Source organism: Phoca vitulina, unplaced genomic scaffold, assembly GCF_004348235.1.
Source record: "Phoca vitulina isolate PV1807 unplaced genomic scaffold, GSC_HSeal_1.0 scaffold15, whole genome shotgun sequence".
Classification (NCBI taxonomy): Eukaryota; Metazoa; Chordata; class Mammalia; order Carnivora; family Phocidae; genus Phoca; species Phoca vitulina.
Genome location: NW_022589718.1, coordinates 6,434,157 through 6,442,333, shown reverse-complemented (window position 1 = coordinate 6,442,333; position 8,177 = coordinate 6,434,157).

Sequence of the window (8,177 nt, the reverse complement as noted above, 5' to 3'; positions counted from 1 at the left end):
GAAAACCCTGGTGTTTAAGATTCAGAGCGAGCATGGGGGGGAGGGGGCGTGCAGAGGGAGAGGGAGAATCCTCAGACTCCCCGCTGAGCACAGAGTCTGATGGGAAGTGGGGGACTTGATTCCAGGACCCTGAGATCATGACCTGAGCCGAAATCCAGAGCCAGTTGCTTAACTGACTGAGACACCCAGGCACCTCTCTTGAGCATCATTTTAGCTGGGTGCTATGAAATGGTGAAGATCTATGACAGAGAGAAGGCTCCCGTGCCCCAATTTAACATCCCAGTGTACTGAGTCTTAAAGCTTTTGTGGGATGCCCTAGGAAACCATCAAGAGTTTGGCTTGGGAACCTAGGGACAACTGGGTGGGTGGGGGGGACCAATGCCACATGCTGTGAGCCAGGGAATACAAAGAAGTGTCTTAAGCCGTGGTGTGTGTGCCCTAGGTATTACAACCTGGTCTGGAGATGCGAGGTACTGCAGATAGGAGAAGGACACCTGGAAATGTCATAAAGCAATACTTCTGTGGTTGTCCAGTGGGTGGTAACTGTGCAGATTCCATAGGTTAAGGGAATCTGAGAAACCTTCAGAGAGGAGGAGGGACTTTATAGGACCCCATGTAGGACTTGAATTTAGGAAAGGCCTTCCTGGGTCAGGAACAGCAGATGTGCAAGGACCAAGAGCAGTGTAGCTGCAGAAATGTTAAAGCCGTTGGGTTTTCCGCGTGTGGATGAAGAGGCTGAACCAGGACAGTGGAGTCTGCAATACTCTCTCCTGGGAAAGGAGGCTTGATGGCACTTGGTGGAAGGAGGAGAGACGTGTCCTGGAGGTTTCTGGTCTGGGTAGCCCAGAAGAGAGGTTGGACGGGAATGCGGGGTTAGCAGTTGCACCGAGTAAACAGCGAGAAGGCCAGAACCAGAACCTTGGGGAATGTTCCCAGGGAGCACGAATGCAGTAGGGACTTGAACCGCCAGTGATTTTCCAACCTCCTTGGTGCTTTTGGCACAGCTTGGGCATCCCTCCGACTCCCAGGAAGCCAGACAAGGTCATCTTTCTACCTTTCATGAGACATTCACCATGGACGTGACTCAAGGAAGGGCCCAAGGACACAGCCAAGCAAGGAATCCCTTGGTCTGAAAACCAGTACCTCTGCAGGGGCAGGGTTCATGCATAGACCCACAAGTGGTCTTTTCCAGCTAAATCCAACCTCAGTCTGATTTAACAAGGCTTTGCTAAGCCTCTTATCCATACCCAGCAGGGTGCTAGACCTTGAGGCAGTACAGAATGTCAAGCCCACCACCTGAGGACAAAATCCGAGGAGGCATGATAAAGTGCTTGTAAGTGGAGTGAAGCTGGACCGAGCAGTTGAAGACTGTGAAGGTAGGTTGGGCTGTGGGGGAAACTGCGGGAGCAAAGGCTGGGTGTCTGGAATGGATACAGTGTGTGTAGGAGTATCATGTGAGGCTCCAGCGTGTTCTGTAGTGCAAGGTAAATTTAGATAGCCTAAGATTAGATTATTGGGGAAAAAAGCCATTGGTTGAATGCCTTTTATATGCCTGGAGCTTTACTACAATCTTATTCATGGCCCCAAAAACATAAGGTAGATTTTTTTTTTTTAAGGTAGATGTTTTTATTCCCATTTTACTTACGTCCGCGATGGCTGTGTGTGAGAATTAGGATTCCAGCTTCTATCTGTCCAGCTCCAAAGCCCCTGCACGCTCTTTATACCACACTGGTTGGAACTGAGGTCTGGGTTCTGTAGATTCCCAGCCCTAGACAACTAGGATGTCAGTTGAAGGTGTTAGAATAAGGCAGTGCTAGACTGGTGTTAAGGTGAATCAGGTGAAGGTAACTAGAGCCAGGCAGTTCTTCGGATGTTCAGTGGATTGTTCAGAATTAGGGGATGGGGATGAGGGTGAAAACCAAGGAATGTTCGGGATGGAGGACCACCCTCCCCTAGGCGTGCAGGGTGCGGGATGGGTCGTGTGGGGGGTGGGTATCTTTATGATAATCACCTGTGGCCAACAAAGAACCACACCCTAAAAAGGAAGTAAGCCATTGAAGGTGTTATCAATAGAGATGTTAAGGATTTAAGTTCCCTGGTTAGCTTTCTATAAAAGACCAACCCTGGGGCGCCTTCGGTTACGTGTCTGCCTTTGGCTCAGGTCTTGACAGGGTCCTGGGATCTAGCCCCGTGTTGGGCTCCCTGCTCAGCGGGAAGCCTGCCTCTCCCTCTCCCACTCCCCCTGATTGTGCGCCCTCTGTCTTTCTTTCTCTCTCTCTCCCCTCTCTGTCATATAAATAAAATCTTTAAAAATCAGAGGAGTGGGCACAACAAAGCTCTACTTCCCAGGTGCTGATCTCGTGGAGGTAACATACATTTAGGGATTGAGGCTGCGCGGGATTCCTGTCTTGTATATTCAGCTTTCATTGCTGAAATCACAAACTTGGCCTCCTCAAAATAAGGTTCAGAACTTAGCCAACCCTCCCTGCCCTCCTAAGTAGAGGACACGTGCCCCTTGCTGTGGGACCATGAATCCCTCAAGGAAGAGCCAGTTCCCCAGTGACAGGCAGTAGACACCTCCGTTTCTGGACATAACTAGAACAAAGCCTCCCTCCTCATCTGCAGCAGGTTAAATCAACATGAGAAGGTGAGGAAATGGCAGATTAATCGGGGGAAAGTATAACCCTTGAAGATTAGGTTTTCTTGAATGTACACATTCCAAAGAATATGACTTGGCAAGTATTCTGTAGGGAGAGAGGGGACCCCACAGCCAGACTGGAAGTGAACCCCTCCTTCCCCGAGCTGTTCAGAGGCCATAGCCCAGGGCGCTGGTTTTTGAAGGAAAACCTTTGAGCGGTCATTTGTTCCGTATTCTCAGGTTCTCTATAGGAAAGGTTTTTGAGTTTCTAGCTGCAATACTCAAGTTCGTGCTGCCTCCTGCTGGAAGAGTTCATTAAGACAAGGAAGGAAGCCTACATCTCCGTGATTCTGTTGCATTCAGTTAGGTGAGGGAAAGTGACGGGTGCCACAGGTACTGTAGACCTAAGCACACTTCTTCACATTACCTCAAGATTATGCGACTGGCCCCTCATTCTCTGAGAAGACTACTGAGGGACAGGTTTTCCAGACAGTGTGACCAGAGGTGTATCGGGGGTTAGAACCAGGGGTAGCATAGAACACTATGCACTGCTCAGACCTCATTTGGGACAAGCTAGTGACAACCCTCCCCCCTGCCCCCCGCCAGCCAAACACAGCCATGCACGCCACCGTACTGCCTTCGGACCTCACTCACCAACTATAGCCAGGTGGCTCTATCCACCTAGGAACAAAGTTTCCTCTTGCATGGCTTCTCAACTTAAACGTTCACCATTAGGTTGCCTGTAAACTTCTGAGTCACTCCACCCTAACATGGGAGAAACAAGACTGCCTTCCAAAAGGACAGGACTCTGAACTGTTAAAAACGCTTTCCTTAGGCTCTATCAGGATAGGGTCAGATTTGCACTGGAATCATGGATATAAATGTCGTTGTCACTCAGGTCATCCCCCAACTCCTGGGACAGTTTCAGCTCCTGAGCCCTTCAAGAACCACCGAGAAGCCCATCCAGAGCTGTGTTTCCTGGCTTCTGAGCTGAGCCTCTTAACTCAGACAAGGGACATTTACAACATACTAGAAAGCTCTGATGTTCTACATAGCGGCATTGAACTCAAACACTCCATAAGCCTGCTGAACAGGCTTACAGGCTTACTCAATTCACTGACAAATTATGCTAGTGGTACTGACTTGGGGGGAAAGTAGCATGATTTCCTCTCTCCTTTCCTTCATAGATGGCATCTAACCAGATCAGCTTTTTGCAGCACAAGGGGCCCAGAAGCAAAAGAGAATTTTTATGTAGGCACCTTGTAGTGTGTGTGCGCTTTGGTTCATTACCTCCCCCTATTTAACCCTGAGTTTGGGAGATCTCAAACCACAAAAGAAGATGGCAACACCATTCTTTCTTTTTTTCTTTATTTTGCTATAGTCAAGATATAATTGGAAATGCCACTCAGTCATCAGTGGATAGTCCCTCCGTTGACGGGATTTGGCACCTCCAACCAGAATGAAATTTCAAACACTGACTCTTCTTTCCCTCCTGTAGACTCCAATTCTTTCTTCTTTATCTCAGACGTGACAGCTCCCTTCATGTTCCTCCAGGGTTGAAGACAAGCCATCACCAACAGGAAGACATTATCAGCCCAAGGAAGAGCTGTTGATCCTGACCCGTCAAAACAGCTGACCTGCTATGTGTAGCATTTTCATGGATGCTACACAAAATATATGTGACCGATGGGTATTTGGATCCAGTGAGGGGTGGGTAGCAGAGGTCCCCTGCTCTTGGGTCTGCATCATGAAAACTTAAATCCCTGCATGAGTAACTGCATGAAAGTTTACGATTCAGTCAGAAGCTTTCTTTTGTCAAGGAAGGGAGAGAAAGGAGGTCATAACATCGTCTCTCCTGAGGAGTCTTCATGGACTCCTGAATGAGGCAAGCTCACTCTCATTGCCCCTACCTCAATTCTCATAACTGCTGTCCTCTTGAACTTTCCAGTTATTCCAGTTTCTTGTACTATACACCTTCATTTATGCTCTGAGCTCCTAACTATGCCTCATCCCCTGCAATTTCAACAGAACAACCACCTACCACGTCCGGTCAGAACTTACTAGTTCTAGAACAAAGGAAAATTTTAACTTCACTGTTTCCCTGCCCATCTTTTTGGCCTCCAGTATCCCACAGGGACTCTCACCAGAGAAACTCCTATCCACCCCATGCATTCTAAATAATCTTCATCACTGAGGAACTGCAGGAGGGCAGAAAGCATCTTTTTGCTTGGATGCATACCACCACCCCCCTCCCAGCACTCAAAATGGGCCCTGAACTTTCAACATTTGGTCCTCCTCTAGCTCATCCTCCTGCCCATCATCCTGCTACATCAGCGATGCTCAAACTTTAGAGGGCATTAGAACGACCTGGAGAGCTTGTTAAGACACACTGTTAGGCTGGACCCCCAGAGTTTCTGATTCAGTAGATCTGGAGTGGAGCCTGAGAATTTGCGTTTCTAGTAAGTTCCCAGATGATTCTGATGCTGCTAGTCCTGGGACCACACTTTAAGAACCACTGAGCTACATAATCTGAGGATGTCAACTCTGTTAGTCCAAACTATCACAGCAAGCTTGCATCCACTACAAGGGCCAGAGTGGAGAATCAGCCAGTAGGTGCCCTTATGTGCTTGGGTAGGCGAAGGCAACTTGTTCCCAAACTCCTCAGACTCCAGAGGACCCCCTTGCTGAACCATCTGGGCCACTTTTGCCCAGTGGTGCTGCTGGCACCTTTGGCCTCATAGTGGGACGATCCTTCACAGGAGACACAGTTCCATTCATTCAACAAATATTTCCCGAGTGCCTTCTTGTGTGGGGGGCACTGCTGTAGGTGTGTGGGATACATCAGTGAGCAAAACACAAAAATCCCCACCCACGCGGAGCTTACTTTTTTCTAATGAAAGGAAGAATAAAACCCTTTTCACTGTTTTTAGGACTCAGGTACCTGGTTACTGGGAGTAATCAGGAGTGTTTAGTTTAAACTCTGTTTATATACACAAGAGATTAAGGACCAAGAGCTCAGGCAGAGACTAAATAAATACTCCATTGAGATGAGCCACCGCAATAATCATCTTTCAATGAAGTTACAACAAATACAACATTTTTTGTTTTGGTTTTGGGTTTTTTTGCTTTATAGATGATAAAAAATATGGAGGTATGGGGAGAGGGGGGAGCAGGGAACAGAGTCCTGGACATCTGACCCACTGCTCTTTTTTCGGAAAGGGCCCAGAAACTTTTGGCAAAGGCTGGTATGGGGATGGGACATGCTCTTTCCCCACAAGTTCTCTCCCCTGGGGACAGGAGGCCCCTTGGTAATTCAAGAACCCTCTATATAAAGTACAAATACAGTGTTTCTGAAGGGCCAACACTTGAATCTTTGCCAGTGTTACAGATGTGAATCTTGGTCCACAACTCAAGTTAGCAAGGAATGGGACTATATTATCCAACATAATCTCTCTTTATATTCTCTTTACATTTCTTTTGGGGGTGGTATACCTAAGCCTCACCCCCAAGGCATCCACTGAGCCTTCCCTTGCCCCATCCGGTGTTCAGTGATGAGCCCACTGGGGCATTGAAGGCCTGGCCTCTTCAGCTCCAGCAGCCCCCTCTGCTACTTCTGGGCCAGGTTAGAGGGTGTGGGAGTCATCCTGTCTCCCCTGTGCCACACAAGGGCACCGAAATCTCTGCAAGGCTCAGTCCCAGTCTATCTAGACTTACCCCACAGTCATGGCACACCCCATGGGGGTAGAAGTACGTATCCCAAGTATCTTAGTTATGAGTCCTTTCTGGATCTCTAAGGATCGCAGATAACTATCTCTGTTTCACCTTGCCCTATCGCTCCTTCAGTCAATGAAGGACAGGGCAACCCTGGTTGCACATTAGAACCACATAGGAAGCTTTTTGGGGCGCCTGGGTGGCTCAGTCGGTAAGCGTCTGCCTTTGGCTCAGGTCATGATCCCAGAGTCCTGGGATCGAGCTCCGCATCGGGCTCCCTGCTCTGCTGGAAGCCTGCTTCTCCCTCTCCCACTCCCCCTGCTTGTGTTCCCTCTCTCGCTGTCTCTCTCTGTGTCAAATAAATAAAATCTTAAAAAAAAAAAAAAACCACATAGGAAGCTTTTTTAAAGCTATCAATACCTGGATCCCTCCTTTACAAGGTTGAATTGTATTGGCCAAGGGGCATTGCCTGTTTTTTCTAAAGCTCCTCAGGTGATTTTAATGTATAGCTAGGGTTAAGCACTACGTGGGAAGGGAGAGGGGTTGTGGCAATAAGACTAAAGAGGGAAAAGGAAAGATGGGAAATCCATTACTGTTCGGAATTATTCTGCGATGTTAGCTACTAGCTAAGCATGGTCAGTTACGAGCTGTACACAAAGCCCTGTTGCAAGGGATCACGTGAGAGAAGCTAGTGGGGAGGTGAAATAGGGTTAGAAATACCCTACTCCCTGCCGCTCAAAGCGTGATCCTCAGACTAGCAGCCTTGCCACCACCTGGGAGCTTGTTAGCAATGCAAGAATCTCAGGCCCCACCCCCAGACTTTTCAGCATCTGCAAAGTACTGCTCGATGCCGCTATTTTGTTAAAACAGACTCTTGGGAGGAGGAAGGTTTGGAACTAGGTTTTTAAGTCGTAGAGCTTTCTGGAAAGCTTCATTCTCAGAACAGCAAGAAAACACTCATGCAAGAAGTTAGTATGGCTGCTTGGTGGAGAGACAAAATGGACACAGCTTGGGTAAGTTTCTGGGAAGTAATCCAGCAACAATTAGAAACCGGCTCATATATGTCCTGGTTTTGTTTTTATTTTTTTTTTTTTAAGATTTTATCTATTTATTTAGCAGAGAGAGACACAGCAAGAGAGGGAACACAAGCAGGGGGAGTGGGAGAGGGAGAAGCAGGCTTCCCGCGGAACAGGGAGCCTGACGTGGGGCTTGATCCCAGGACCCTGGCATCATAACCTGAGCCGAAGGCAGATGCTCAACCAACTGAGCCACCCAGGTGCCCCCCCTTTTTAAGTTTATTTACGTAATCTCTACACCCATGTGGTGCTTGAACCCACAACCCCAAGATCAAGAGTCTCATGTTCTTTTTTTTTATACTTTTTTTTTTTTAAGATTTTATTTTTATTAATTTGACAGAGAGAGACACAGCGAGAGAGGGAACACAAGCAGGGGGAGTGAGAGAGGGGGAAGCAGGCTTCCCGCCTAGCAGGGAGCCCGATGCGGGACTCGATCCCAGGACCCTGAGATCATGACCTGAGCCGAAGGCAGACGCTTAACGACTGAGCCACCCAGGCGCCCCAAGAGTCTCATGTTCTGACTGAGGCAGCCAGGAGCCCCAATACTGTTTTTTCCTTTACACTCTTTTTATTCTCGAATCCAGAAGATCCATCAGTCAAAATAATTGCTTCTTAAATTTATTTTTTTAAGATTTTATTTTTAAGTAATCTCTACACCCAACATGGGACTCGAATTTACAACCCTGAGATTAAGAGTCGCATGTTCTATCGACTGAGCCAGCCAGGTGCCCTATTTATCCAAAATAATTAAA